Raw genomic sequence first — 16,175 nt, forward strand, 5'->3', positions numbered from 1 at the left:
AAGGACTCAAGGTTTCGCTGCAAATTAAGGACAATAGCAACAACAATTTGTAAATACAGGACATGCAAGGTTTTCAGCACAGCCCTGCCAATATCTATATAGCTGATCTATGGCAACAAAGCCCATTAACCTGTGCTGAACCTTCAGTAATCTCTGCAGTGAGCTCCACTGTTTCCAGCCCAGGGTTTAATTCTCGGCCCTCTGAGTCCTGTTTACAGATGGTATCTAAGTGGCTTGATTCAGCTGCCAATGAATATTGGCATGTGTCTACACCCCATAGACCCTGCTATTAGGGGTGGAGACCACAGGGTTAGCCAAACACAAACTGAACATGACATCTCCCTCGCCTCTGTGCGAGCACGCACACGCATACACACATCTGCTCATCCACCGCCATGCATGTAGACAAAGTGAAAAGAAAAGCCACGCTCTCATGCATAACAAGAGATTCTCCGAGATATGCAAGCATCGTATTTAGTGCTCAAACATCTGAATCATACAAACACATGTGCCTCGATGCATACAAACAAACAACACACACAGACACACACACATGATCTACAACCTTGCTATAGGGAGGGTTGCTAGACCCATACTGCCCCCTGGCTCGCCTTGCCCCTCTCTGTTTGTCGAGCAGCACAGACGCCCAAGGAATAACTTGTCTCCCACCACAGATTCAGGGTCAGATTACCCTGGACCGGCTCCCTAACCTTAACCATTAGACGGATAAGAAAATATCTGTTCCAGGATCAGTGGCTGGGGGCTGGAGATGATATTAAGGAGCTGTCAGAGGTGACTGAGTTCAGGGTCAGGCCCTCAGGGGGCATCAGGTAGGAAAAGGGTCGACCCAGGATACTGCAGAGCAGAGCCTGAGAAAGAGAGCTCTTAGTATTCTGTGTTAATACCAACATCTGAATTTTCTTTTAAAGACTTACCAAGCTATTTCTAATAGCTTAGCCACAGAAATAATGAACTCAGTAGTTTAACCATCTTGACTTTAGAGCCGAAATTATAACAAATTGAGAAATTAAAGTTATTTAAATATTACTAATAACAAACTATCCTAAGCTGTTAATTACATCATTAAGTGTTAAAATAGGGTAGGCAAAGTGTTACGTTGTAATGCAAAGCAATTATAAAGCACTATGAGGTTGATAAGTGTTCTCCCTATGGATAATTGCAGAGCAGACACGGTGTTAACTGTTAGTTGCAGGGTCTGGTAGTCACGGGCTGCCAGCCATGTCTGAATGACTGACTCTGGGAAGTAGCTGTTGCTTTTGTATGGAGCTGTCAAGGTCAGTAGGGACACATTCACACACACACACACACACACACACACACACACACACACACACACACACACACACACATATGCACACATACACCAGATATCCAGAAACACACACAAATGCATACACACAGTAGCAGAATGATTAATCTGTCAATCAATGCTCCCATTTCCTGCGGTGAGCCCTCCTCTTCTTGCTGCAAGGTTCCTGTGAGCAGTGACGAGAGCTTGCAAGATTGGTGTGCATGTGTGTCGCCTTTCCATCGTGTGTGTGTGTGTGTGTGTTTGATTTGTCCAATCAGAGCCTATTCACAACATTTTGCACACTGTACCATGGAAGCGCAGCTGAAATGCAGAACATCACATTGCAGTATCCAATCTCCTTATTCTGCATCTCAGCCATCTCAGTGAGTTTTCATGGTATGACCATATGACTGCATGCTGGTGTGATGATGACAGCTAGGAGAGAGCTCGCCTGTTGAAAGAGGCCCTGACGAGTGCAGCTATTAGGTGCAAATGGAGGCACTAAAGATGCACAAAACACTGAAAGGGACATTGTAGCAGACATGCACATGTCACACTTGTGGTTAGACTGGTTCTCGTGCCAATTCTGGACAGCTTGTCAAATACCAGAGCAGCGATGTTAGATCCATGCTCCTTTGTAACACTGCTGCCATCAAAAGGTAACTTAAGTATAACATACAGAGTGTAAATAGAGTCATAATAATGGGATAACATATCACTCAAAAGCCAAGGTCACAGAGCACCAGTAGCCTAGTGGTTTGTGTGCGCCCCATGTACATAGGCTGTAGTCCTCTAAGCAGGCGACCCTGGTTCGAATCCGACCTGTGGCTCCTTTCCCGCATGTCATTCCCCACTCTCTCTCTCCTTCTGATTTCTGACTCTATCCAGTGTTCTATCTCTAAATAAAAGCAAAAAAAAGCCCAAAAATAAACCTTTCAAAAAAAAAAAAAAAACGATGTCAGGAAAGGATTTTCCAATTTGTTGAGTGATTTAATATTACAGATTGTGTAAGTGGGAGAAAAAGTAAAATGCAGAGTTTTACATTATTGGGTAACAATATACAGTAATATTAAGTCAAATCATAGACAGTATACAGTCTAATAGTCTAATGACTCCCTACACTGAAAGTTTTAGACTCAGTGTACCATACTTCCAAGTTTCTTTCTCGTCTCTGTTCTTGGTTTTCGAACACACCATTGTGTCTTGTATAAGAGGTTTGTCTTAAGCAACAGAAGAATTGAACATTGGTACATCTGTCTTTTTTAAGGTCATACTACATGAACTTCCTTCTTATATGTTCTTGTTGATCCTTTTCTTTCAGTCACATGAACCCATCATGTATGTCTCTCCACAAACTCCCTCTGTTGCTTGGATTCTTTTCTAAACCAGGAGTAAGGATCATTTGACCAGTTAATGCAAAAGTCTTCTAAAGTAATTTATAGACTGAATACATTTTTGTTTGTCATAGTCTGTTGTTTTTGTATTTGTTTGCAACTTAATGCTGCCATCATGGAGAGTGGCAATGGGAATATTTTTGGTCAAATAAAGCTAAAATAAGAAACAAATTTATAAAAAGAATACATTTAATGGTTATCAAAATATACAAACGATGACATCAGATTTAAAAACATGATTGAATGTTCAACAAGCACTTCTCATTTTTAATCTTTTTGTAATTTAAATTCTTGCTATTTTTACCAAGTTTAAAATCCTTGTATGTGTAAATGTACTTGGCAATAGAAACCGATTCTGGTTCTGATTCTGAGATGGAAGTACTTCACCAGGTCATTTTTCATCCATCACATACTGTACATCCTTGTTTTTCTACTGCTGCAATGCAAATTGGCGAATGGGATAAGCACAATTTGTTCTGCCATGTTGCTTACAGAATCTAATCTATTCATTAGTTTCCATTAAAAATGTTTATTTCTCATAGGGAAAAAAAGCTTATTCAGATAATCATCTAGCTATCAGAGTTCATATTTTTTCAAATTTATATTCTGTCCATTAAGTGAGTGTAAAGATATGCTATACATTTAATTAACTAATGCATCTGGAATGCACTTTTCAGTTTCATTTATTTTTTCTTGCAAATTGATACTTGGTGTTATCAATACACAATGTATCTGATAAGATGATGGTCATTTCACAGCACAAGAGCTTTTCTTTCCAACTGTTAATTCTATTTGTGTTTAGGCTCATAAACTCAAAGTGACTATTTCTGGTCAAATAAAGTGCTTCAAGCTCATTTAAATGTTCCCTTCTATTACTACAACTACTTCTGGTGCTACAGTCAAAGTCACAAGAATCTCTTGATAATAATCACCAATTCAATCAGCGCAGACTAGGCTAATCCGTCCTATTACATCTGACTGTGTTTCTAAAGGTGCTGTAAGAACATGGTGTTCAGTGATCGCTCCCACACCACCACATCCAGCTAATCACCTCTTCTCGCTCTTCCACATGCTCCCTCGTTTACCCCACCACTTTCCCTCGTTCTCACCATCACTTAATCTTCTCGACCGCCCACCGCCTTGGCTATAGTGCTAATTGCGCACAACCAGTCCAGTTGAGGAGAGAAAAGTTGGAAGAATCGGGGACAGAGCCATTAGTGCTTTATTGGGAGAGCTAAAATGGTTAGCTTTATTCCACTGGATCCAATCCACGTCAATCACATTGGGAAAATTGGATTCCTGAATAAGGAAATCCCATGAGGGAGGTTAGGCTGTCCGTCTGGATCAGCAGAAGAGATTTCTTCTTCTTCTCTTCCTCTAGCGTCTGTCTTTCTCTCTACTGGCTAGGTTCTGTTCTCACTTTAGTGAACCAATAGGACCATAATAAGTATTGATTAAGCTATTAGCCAACATTACCCCGTCACTGGCAGGGACTGTGTTTAGAATCAGCACCTTAGGAGTCTGTCACACCATGTCACACAGACACACACACACACACACACACACACACACACACAGTTTGAAGAACCTGATTGGGAGTGCGGGGAGGTTAGTTAGTGAGTTAGTGAGCTGACTAAACTACTATTCTCCTTTCCATTTGCCTCTGTCTCCCGCTACCCATCTACTACCTCTCTGTTCAGCCCTGTAACTGAACTCCAATCAAGTGAGGACACAGTCCAGACTACATGGTGTTCCAATGAGATGGGTGCGAGAACAACACACACACACACACACACACACACACACACACACACACCCGAACAGCTGCACACACACACAAGCAGAAACGTGAGGAATCAGATAAAAGAGGCTTGATTACAAAGGACAAGGTCATAGCGAGGAGTGACACAGGTTGGAGGCAAGCTATCAGAGTCAAGCATCACACAAACACCTACAAATACTCACGCACACACACACACGCACACACACACACTGCACAGTTTCATGGTTACAACAAGAGACAAAGAATAAAGGTGTCCCTGGAGTTTTTGAATGAAGAAGGCAATAGTTGGAGCTCATTACAACACTAATAAGTGTGTGGGCAAAATGGAATGGTTAAAAAACGGACGAGCATAACAATTTACTGCCGCCAAAACACAACACCAACATGCTTTGAATATCTCTCTAAGAAATTCCCTGATTGATTTATTTCCGATACATTGTCAGGACAAATAACCTCCACTTAATAAGATCCGTGCTGGAAGTAGAGGACAGCCACGGAGAAAGGGGGGGGGGGGGGGGGGGAGAGGAAACGACAAGTATTAATTTGGGATTTTTCACAAACTGACACTCTAGTCTCCATCCTCAGGCCCTGGGGCTGTGTCACTTCTCTCACCCACTCTCACACAAACACACTCGCAGAGAGACACACACCCCTCAGCCTCTCTCTGTCGCTCCCCATCCCTCCCTCCATCCCTCCCTCCCTCCGCCTTCCTCCTGATCATGGAAGAAATTCTGTGGCTTAGCAATTACCCAAGTCTTTTATCAGTCATTTCAAAGGAGGAAAATTAGAGCAATTGTGTCAGGATGGTCATATGGGCAGAAATTGCACACTTATTGGGTGCACTAACGCTGGTGACTCCACTCTCTGCTCTGATGGGGCCCATTGTTAGGGGACGATGCCTTTGCTGATTGGGGCTGAGAGCAGATGCAACCCCACCCCACCACACCCTCTGCATCCCTCCAAAGTCCCCCCCCCACCTTAAAAAAGGGTCCCCCAATCCCCACCCCAACCTCCACCAAGCTTTTGTCTAGATCCAGCAGCCCCCCTCCTTAATTGAATATAAATTACAGCAGTGCTTTGGTTGAAGCAGACTCTCTTCAAAGTTAAAACCTAACCAGCGTTCGTCTTTGACAGATAATTCATGTGACCCGACTCCACTTGTCCCGCCTCACCCAGCTCCTCCTCATTATGCACTTCCTGTTCACCACTGTATTTTAAGATGGCTTTACTTTTCAAAGTTACTTTAAAAAAAAAAAAAAATTAAAAAAAACCAGTTCTAATTTCCACACTAAATCGCTAAGTTGTAATATGGTTTTTAAAATTTTAAAAGCATTTTTTTGGGGGAAAAAAGGAGATCCTGCAGGTACAATAAAATGTCAAAATTTAAGAAATAAAGTGCAGATATTTCTTATATTTCTAAAAGTAAGAATATGAGCTTCTTTTTTTTTTTTTTTTTCAGATCCAGATAATGTTAAGGAATTCATAACTCAGCCAAGAATATCAGAACCTGAGTCTGAACTATCCGTTCATTAAGCCATTGTAGGATTTGGTCACCTCATCCCTTTGCAAAATGTCACCTGAATCCAGATATTCAAGCTCAAATCTTCAGTAAATTGTGTTAAAAGGCTTACTAAGTGATCATAGTATCCACTGATTCAAACAGTAAATGCTAAGTGTGTTGAAACACATCTGCCCCCAGCTGACCTCCGAAGATGATAGGCCGCTGAGCTAACGAGTGAAGCCTCTATCTAACAGTAACAGTGTCTGCTGGCAGGGATCTTTCCCTAAATGCTAACTAGATTCAGGCAGTGAATCCTAGCAGTAAATGCTAAGTCTATGGCTTAATCGTCGACTCTAGGCCCTTCGCACCACAGGGAGCTGCCAGGCCTCTCTATTCCCACTCCACTGGCCACACATCTCCACTCAATCTGTCTTAGCATATTGATTTCCCAGCTGTCTCGTTGGTTCCTAACATAATTATGGCTGGCTGTGCTAGGGGCACAGGCGCAGGGCTAATACATTTACACCAGGCCCCATCAGCGCGGGCTTATATTCATGTCATTGGTAGAGGCAGGAGATTGGATACCCCTAAGAGGCAGATCTACTAAGAGAATTTGGAGGGCTTTGCTCTAATGAAAAAGGGAATTAGCTGGCCTGACCTCCATCGCATTGCAAGATCAATAGCAATGTCCATGAAAATATTCAGCTGAAAATAAAATGAGAAGAAGTAAATGAGACATCTGTTAATAAAGATGTTTATTTATGCCATCAATCGACCTCTCCCCTTTAATAGAAGATGGTTATTTAAGCCTAAGACCAAATGTTGCTGCTCTGCATCAGGCACAGGTTTGACATTTTAAAAATAAACTTGAGAAATACAAAGAGTCCATTCTTTGTAGAGAAATTAAGCTTCTTATTCCTTACTCAAGCAATTTAACTGTAGCACTTTTTACATTACATGACTCATTTTTTCCCCCTCATTCCAGAGTATATCAGTGCATCTTTACTCCTCTAACCTCTGTCATTTTTTATTTAATTATTTTCATTCTCACATACAGCGTAAGGTAAGAGAAAGAAAAAAAAAAACATTAAGGGAGGGGAGTGAAAAAGAAGGTCACAGTCTATCTGTTTCACTGCCTAATTGTTGTCAGAAGTTGACCTAAAACGCAGAGACAGTATTTTTCAAAGTCAAGGATAAGGTAGAGGAGGGGTGGGCAATTCATCACACTATCTCCCTCCCTCCCTCCTCCTCCCCTCCTCTTCTTCCTCCTCCTCCTCCTCCAACCAACGTCCGGGACCAGCGAAGGTCTGCTTATTTAATTCCATGGATCAGGCCCTTAATGGCAAACTCCAGCCCCATAAATTAGACCTGCACTTGATTAGGATGTCTGGATGTCTGGCCCTTGTGATCAGCATGGTTCCTTTTTTCTGATAGGCCGGGTTTTAGTGTGTTCTTTCAAGCACATTAAATACATGTGGCATGTTTTAATAGCTGTGTCTGCACTCACCTGGCTCAAAATTGCATAATTGTTTTCATTGTATGTGGTTCTTTATTTACAACATAGCATCAACTATAGATTGAGGGATTTGTATTCCCTAACCCTGCACATGACTGAATGAACAATGCAGTCAGATCAGCGGCCATTCCTGCACTAATTCTGTTTTCTTCCTGAAGTAGTATTTGCGTTTATTTATTTATTTTCTGTTTATCAGTGTTTTATTCTTTTTTTTTTTTTGTCTTGGTGGCATTTTGGACAGTCCCGAGCATTTGCTGACAGTTACTTTGGCTCCTGGCAGCGGCAGACATTGACTGTCAACGGGACGTCTCCTTTCTTTTATTCATTTCTTCGTCTTTCCTGAGAGATGCCGCTGAATGCAAGTCAGCCGTTTGTCCCTGGAGGGTGGGGGGAGAAGTGGTGGTGGTGGTGGTGGGGAGGACAGTTGTGGTGAGCAGGGGGTGGGGTGGGGGGGTGGGGGGGGGGTCAGACAGGAGGGGAAGGATGGTGGAAAAAGGCTGCGGGGAGCGGTGCAGGGGGCGGGGGGGGGGGGGGTGATAAGACATGTCGGGAAGGTGTGGTGTGGTGGACTGTCTCATTTTTTTTCTTTTGGTGTGTGTTAGGCTGTAAATAGTGTGCGTGTGTGTGTGTGTGTGCGTGCGTGTGTGTGTGTGTGTGTGTGTGTGTGTGTGTGTGTGGAGGGTTATTCAGGAGGACACTCTTCTGACCATAAGATCAGCCTCCATTCTGACATTCCTGCACTCCTTCTCCGACCCAAACACAACCACAGGCTCAATGAATGTGTGTGATTCTGATAAAACAAAATATACCTATACTCTACATTCCTGTGTATGAAATGCTGATATGTCTGTGAACACAAAAAATATATCTCAAAGCTCGAAACTAAATTGTAAGTGCTCATGCAGCTGCCTGTGTGTGTCTGCTATGTGACCTGTGTGAGTGTGTATTCTAGTCTGTGTGGGCATAATTGGGATGTTGCGTGTCAGGGGAACACCAGCAGCTTCATTTTTTTTTTTTTTTCCAAGCGAGCCAGCCAGTCAGAGACCATAATGGGTGTTTTTGCTTGATGAAAGCCTCAAAGCAGAGGTCCAGTGTCTGTTTTGATAAAGGGAATGTGCATGCCAGTGAGTGAACCCTGCATTGATGTTCGGATAAAACACATGATCAATAAAATAAACAGTACATCACCTCTATTAGTGACACAACACCAGGATCAAGGTATGTGGAAATGGAAGCAAAGGGGGGCCCGGCGGCGCTGCAGAGGTTTTTTTTTTATTTTTATTTTTATTTTTTGGCAGAATGAGAATGCTGGGGTGTGTATTGAAACTGTGTGATTACTGAAAACAAAACAAAAAAAAGCAAGCCTGAAAAATATACCAGAAAATAACAAGCTTGCCATGCTGCGGCTGCTATAATAACGACTGAAAAACACATTTGTATTGATGATTCCGCCTCACAATTAGATGCAAGATTGAATTTGCAACAGGAAATAACACAACATGATGACAGGTAACATAAATGGCCTGATTCGACAAAGTTGTCTATGTCTGCCAAAAGGAAAAAGGAAAAGTGACTCAAGCCAGAACAACTTGGGCGTAATGCAGATACTAAAAGCCTTGAGAGTGGAGTTCCTCACTCAGCCAAATTGATTTCTGTTTGCTCTCTTTTCTGTTTACAAGGTGTGCAGATTAATTTGCAACACGTCCCCCACACATCCACGGCTTAAAACTTGTCCCCCCCCCCCCCCGCCTTAAATCATGGCAGCTTTTTCTGAAAGCAGCGGAGATGAAATAATGACAGCGATTAGATTACTATTCTTAAGGATCCATTAGTCAAAAATGACACCCAGGAAATCACACAGTGCATTCTAGCCTAATGCAATAAGGTGCCAATTATAACACTCGTGTGGAATAAGTGGAATCCTCTCCCTGTGTAGGCTGAGGGGAACACAAATCATCATTACTGTGTGTTTCTTAATGCTATCTGCACTGAGAGGCATTAAGAACACACTAATAAGTTTAGCTCCTGAAATCAGAGTGCAGCTGCGTGCTCCATTTTCGCACGTTTCCCTTCCTCCTCTTCTCATCAGCTTTTTGGACCTGTCGATCCGTCATGTCTGTATCAGTGTTATGTCTCTGTGTCCTTCTGACTCTCCTCCATTCTTTTCTCGACAAGTGTCCTGTTTCTCAAGGCCCACAAAGTTTTCAGCTATAACCAAACAAAATTATGAAGTGAGTCCACCATTGGACCGGCCTTCATGTGTTTGACTGAAACTACCTTCACTTCAGAGAATGCATTGTAAAAATAATCTAAAAAAAGAGCTTTTGCAGAAACTAGTATCAGAATTTGTCAGCTGCACTGCCTAAAAGGAGTTATTTTGAATGAGCACGTACTCTTGTCATTGCACCACAAAGTGATATAATGCTCTTTTATATATTTTCTATAGAAAGAAAAATAAATATTTGAGGTAAATATGCATGTGACAATAACAAGTAACAACATTGTGGTGCTAATGTAGAATGTCATGTTATTCAAAGCTGGCAAAATGATCAATATTCTGTGTTTTCCAGCAATAAAAGGTATGTTTATGTTTTGAAAGTTCATTGGAAGGGTAGTCCGTAAAGGCTTCTACCCAAACCTAGGAAATTGGGAGTCTTTAGAGCAGTTCAAAAGTGAAAATATTACTTATAACCTCTCTAAAACCTTGTACGCACAAACAAAACAAGTCAACATGGCTGACCTAGGCAGCAAATATGCACCAAGTGTTTGGCTGCTTCAAGCCAACACTGATTTCAAGCCACCAGCTATAAGCTAGAACAAAATGCTGCCGAGCTAATAACATTGTCCGACTTTGCCACAAGCGCTACCGATCGAGGGCTGTTAGCTGCCTGGCAGCCGGGAAGGGCATTAACTGCTAAAAAGGATCCTGTTGGGCTAGAGCAACTTTTTTCACTAACTTCAGCTCATTGGATGAAAAGACAAAAAGAAGGGGGAAGAGAGTTTTGATGGCAGTAAGGCAAAGCCGTGGGGAATCTCCGACGATGATGAAAGCAAACTCTCGAAGAGCCACAAAACACCACACACCCCCTCCATTACATCAAGGGCCGAGCAAAGAGAATTATAATAACACTGGCTTTTCTTTTTTAATTAATGAAGACTGTTATTTGGTAGGAGGCAGGGCACGCTGTAAGGGATGTGGGATGATTGGCAAACATCAAAAAGAAACCGTGTGTGTGTGTGTGTGTGTGTGTGTGTGTGTGTGTGTGTGTGTGTGTGTGTGTGTTGTGTGTGTTTGAGAGAATCTGAGTCTGGCTGTATGTATGTATGTATGTATGTATGTATGTATGTATGTATGTATGTATGTATGTATGCAGGGTGTGATTGGGTGAATACGATTGTGTTCTTTGTGTACCTTTGTGTGTCTGCAAGAACAGCTTGTTGCCTTTAGTAAATATGCCCATCAGTGGCGAGCAGACTTTTAGCGTCTGTCTTCTTGAGTGTGTGTGAAGCTTTTCTGCATTAACGATTGAAGAGGAGGAAATGAGGAGAGGAAAACATTATTCATACAACACATTATACAAGTTATGGAAACTTTGAGAACTTCCCCAGTTTTCACTGAAGGTGATTTTAATAAGGTTCCATGGGAGTTGGTGCTTCAGGGTGTTGACTAACGGTGTGTGTGTGTGTGTGTGTGTGTGTGTGTGTGTGTGTGTGTGTGTGTGTGTGTGTGTGTGTGTGTGTGTGTGTGTGTGTGTGTGTGTGTGTGTGGATACATGTGTGTATATCTCGTGTGTGAATGAGTGTGTTCGGTGGTGGGGCAGCACGTGGTGTGTATTACACATCAAAGAAAGGTCAGGCTCAAACACAGAGTCGGGCTAAAGGTTAGGGCACGGCTCTATATAGAACAGAGGGAAGGATGGGGCTTATCAAAGCTATCACTTGGAGAGAGACTGCTAGAGGTCACCAAACCCTTGACATGACGTACAGATCTAATGTCTTAGCCAAAGATCAATACGACTACACACAGACAAACCAGATAGGCTTAACATCAGTGTAGCCCCACAAGCCACTGAAACCAAGTGCTCACTTCTTCAACTCCAAAAAAAAATAGAGAAAAGGATGTGAAATGTATTGAAAAAGAAAATCAATTAAACAGGAGCAGAGATATGAATAAAAGAACAGTTTCTTTGGATGCAAACGAGTGCTGGGAAAAGTGTTTCTTCACAATTTTGAAAATTTGATGGTGATTTTTTTTTTTTTGCATGCACGCTAAATGTATTCTGAGCATCAGATGGAATAATGCAATGAATAATGCAGATCAAAGGTGTTGGGAGATCATTGCAGGGGATTAATATGCATCGAGATGGAAGTAGATAGACTCATGGACGGACAGAAACAGATAGAAAGACAGATTGATAACTTATGGATCCATTTTTCAAACCTTTATTTACACACTCTTTCTCGTGCACTTAATGGCTAGTCAGTTGACTTTCACTGCGCTTGTCTCTGGGCTCTGCAAAAGTGAATTACCTCCGCTGACAGTTAAAATGGCTACGGCTGGGGGGAAAAAAAAAGAACGAGAAGAGGCATCATCCTTCTTCCTTGTGACTTCCATTCGCCTCTCCGTTCCTGAAAGTGACAGGACGCAGTGTGTTTTTGCTTACTCATCAATATTTCAGAGCACTACACATGGAATGCTCCAGTGACTTTGAATATAGGGCCCCGTGCGTACACCTCTTCTCTCTTCCTTAGTGATATGACATCAAGTAATGCACAGTGAAAGTTGAAAAACCAGTGCATAAAGGATGGTCCGTCCCCCCCCCCTCCCCTCCGCCTCCCCCGCCCCTTGCCTAATGAAATCTGTGAGGAAATTGCTGGAAGACCTTCCAGCTTTTATAAAATCAAGCAAAAGGAAATATAGGGAATGTGAAGAGGATTGGTATGGAGGGCAGTAGTTCCAGAAGGCTAAAAGATAAGCATTTGTCATGGAGAATGTGTATTGTATGCACCCAATCTTCAGAAAGGTATTCATGAATGCAAAGCCACTGTTATATACCAATGCATAAACGTAGTGAGAATCAGCCTTATTTAGTGTCCAGACTATAAAGTACACATTTGACATTTCTGTCCCACGACACAAATCACTTTTTTTCTGTAACTATTTTAAAGTAGGAAATGATGGGAGGATCCTGTCTGTGGAAAACTCTGCTGTCTTAATGCAGTAGTTCAATAAGGTTAAAGGACAAACATTGTCAAAGACAATATGTATTGAATGCATACAATCTAAACAAAAAGGTGAATACATTTTGGAGCATCCTGTCTGTGCAAAACTCAGCAGTCACTGTAAGCATGAGAATTGAAAATTACAATACAGAAAAAGCTAAACACGGATCAATGCATGTGCATGATTTCAAGTGCATGTTTGTAAGTGTGTGTGTGTGCTTGTGACCATGTGTGTGCCCATCCGTAATCGTGCACTCTTGTGTGTCATCTGAAGCATGGAGTCCATTTATCAAGGACAAAAGGGCCCAAAAGTGTCAGAGACTAATGGACATGGCCCCGTCCTTCCTCTTCCCCCCGTTGTGATCATCCTCAGAAATTAATTAGAAATAACGAATAGACAGCCTTTTTTCCCCCTCAACTCTCATTTATTACAATGGTAATTGCTCTTCTCTCATTGTAGGTTAAGTCTTTAAACACTGTCTTACATCAAGACATGCTCATCCTTGCCATCTATAATTCATGATATACTTTGCACCAAGCAAAGCTGTTAAATATTTAGTGAATCATTGCCTTAAACTTAATCACCCTCTGATAAATTGCATGTGTTTTTCCCCTCGCTGTGCCCCTCTCGCTCTCTCTGCTCCCCAATCAAGAGGATACACACTCCAACTAGTTGTATAATCTATTTTTAATTTCTTCATCAGAAATTAACATAATACAACTTAGCATAATGTATTAATTACAGTACATTGTTAAGTGCTACATTATGTTCTTGTGAAACAAGCTATTATCATTGTACTTCATGAAGTATTAAATCTAATCCATATTTAAAGAATGCTTAAACATTAATTTGTTAGGCTTGCTGCTAATGCCTTTTCTCATCAAACTCCATTTTCCCACCACAGCTGTTAACGAGCTCGTATTCTGAAGAGTGTGCACTCAATCCTTTTGTACAACAACTTCCTGTTTAGTTTTTACATGCATGGTGTTATCTTTTGTAAAACTGGTGTCAAAAATGTTATAGAACAAAACCCCCTCATGTTATACTTTGTTGTCACTGAGGAAACTGATATTTCACTGGCTTAAACTTCTTAGGTAGGTATAGGTCAACCTCAAGATTGTCGCTCTTTAGCAATTTGATAATTAGGTAGGTAACTTGATCAATTTGTCAGCAACAAAATAAACTTTACTCCTGACCTAAAACAATTTATTTTACATAAGTAAATTAGCCTTAAAACCATTTAAAAATAGCTTAATTTGGATTTGCTTTGCTGCTTTAACTTTTTACTTTATGACCAAGAGAAGCTTTATCTGTTTTTTCAGTATTGGTCAAACAGAAAAACAGTCTGATGAATTCCCCAAGGTGGCACCTTATGGGTATTTGTAACTTTTTTCTTTTGTTTTTATTAAAGCTCCTGTTTGAATCTTTCCGTTTCTGTTGATTATGGCGCCCCCTTTGGACAAAGCTGTAGGCTACATCTTCTCTCTTTGATGATCTTGTCCTCAAGAAGTGCTTCCTGATCAACAAAAGACAAAATTCTCTGCACAGTTAAGGAATATCACTTAATCTTGATGTCTTTGCCATGGAAAATGTAAGCAGTGACTTTTGTGCAGGGTGTTGTCAATTGCCCCATCTGACACCTACCCTGTGGCAGCAGCTACACACATGAAAAACAAGTTTGAAGAAGTATTCAATCACATTCCTGAAAGTCGTGTTTGCTTCTGTAGTTATATAGAGGAATTCATATCAGTCTGTTTAATAACTAAATATGTTAGTGTATAACTATATTCATATTTCATGCCGTGGCTTTAAAATGCTAAGTATCAAGTATGTGCAGATGATAACCAGCTCTTATGGTGGGGGTACTTTCTGTAATATTTCACCTGGGATCAGCACCCCCCTCCACTTTCCTGTCACCGAGGAGAACAAATGGAGAACAGAACTCATTTTTGAATGCATGAGCAGCACGGCTCAGCATCTGCAGCACTCTAACATTTCTGCCTTCCTATTTTGACTTCCTGATTTACATCCAGACTGCCTGTCATTGGTGGCAGAGATAATAGGCGGGTACTATAAACACTCTTTAACATTATCATAAAAATCACAGATGTAAATACATACACACTCTTTCAAGCTCACCTCCCTCCTCTCCACAGACAAGAGTACATCTTTAGAATCTAAACACCTTCCCCTCTTCCTGTCTTTACTCCCCTCCTCATGCTCCTCTCTCTCTCTATCTCTCTCTCTCTCTCTCTCTCTCTCTCTCTCTGAGGCACTCCATCTTCCTGATGTTTAATTCATCACGCTTTTCCATCATCCTTCCACCTCTCCGTGGCTCTGTCAGGTAACAAACAATGAGTTTTTGATGTGAATAATTTAATGCGTGTACTGCAAATGCCGGCGCTCGGCATTACCGCCGCCGCACACTCCGCTGTCATTAAGACACCTGATTTCCCCCAAGATTCCTCCACCCGCCTCGTAGATGAAAAGGTAACACACGTGTCGAAATCTCTCCCCCTTTCTACATCTGGGGAGGAGGACTATATTTTTAGACAGGCTAAATGAGACAATGACAGCGGTAAGCAGTGAAAAGAGAGGAGGGAAAGTCAGACTGAAGGAAAGCAAGAGGTGAGAGGAAAATGAAAAGGTGGGGTGGAAGAGAGAAGTCACCGTTTCCTTGTGCATATTTTCTTCTTTCTTTCTTTCTCTCACTCGATGTCGCAGCATCAAACGCTAACCCTGCTCTCAAAAGCTGGCGGAAGCATTGATTCAATGTTTTCTCCCCCTGCGTTGCTGTGATCCCGAAACTGCTCTCTGGCTAGATGTAGACACGCGGAGGAGAAAATGATGGTGGCAACATCAAACGCAAACGTGTTGTGGATAATAACAGACACAGCCTTCTTCTCTCTTTCTCTCCTGTTTTTTTTTCCTCCCGTCTTACCCTTCGCATCCCTCCTCCCCTCCTATGGGTGGGAAACATGCCAAAGCCTCATGCATATGTTGTGGTGACACCAAATGCCAAACAATTAATGGCTCAGCTCCAGCTCGCTTTTTGGTAATGGGAGTGTATTCATCTCCAGGATCATATCTCTGCATCTTATCTGTCTTCATGCAACAGACAAAAAAAAGGAAGAGAACAGTGGTGGCAATAGTATAGAAGCAGCAGTATTATGTGAATTACAGCAGCAGGGCCGATACAGACTCATCTATCCTATTCAGCCGCTCTCCCTGGCCATTCTGCAGACAGACAATCAGCGCACACAGGGACTGGCGAATGAGGATCACCTCCACTGGCGGCCGGGTCCTCGGTTTCATTAAAAAGGATTTTAAAAAAAGGTGGAGGGAAGAGAGGAGGAGGTGGGGGGTTGGGGGGGTGGGGGGGGTGACAGTGACGGAGATCTGGGCAGATATGAAGGCAAAGGGCAGTGGGGTTTTAAGGAATATG

This window comes from Labrus mixtus, chromosome 19, assembly GCF_963584025.1.
Source record: "Labrus mixtus chromosome 19, fLabMix1.1, whole genome shotgun sequence".
NCBI classification, from domain to species: Eukaryota; Metazoa; Chordata; class Actinopteri; order Labriformes; family Labridae; genus Labrus; species Labrus mixtus.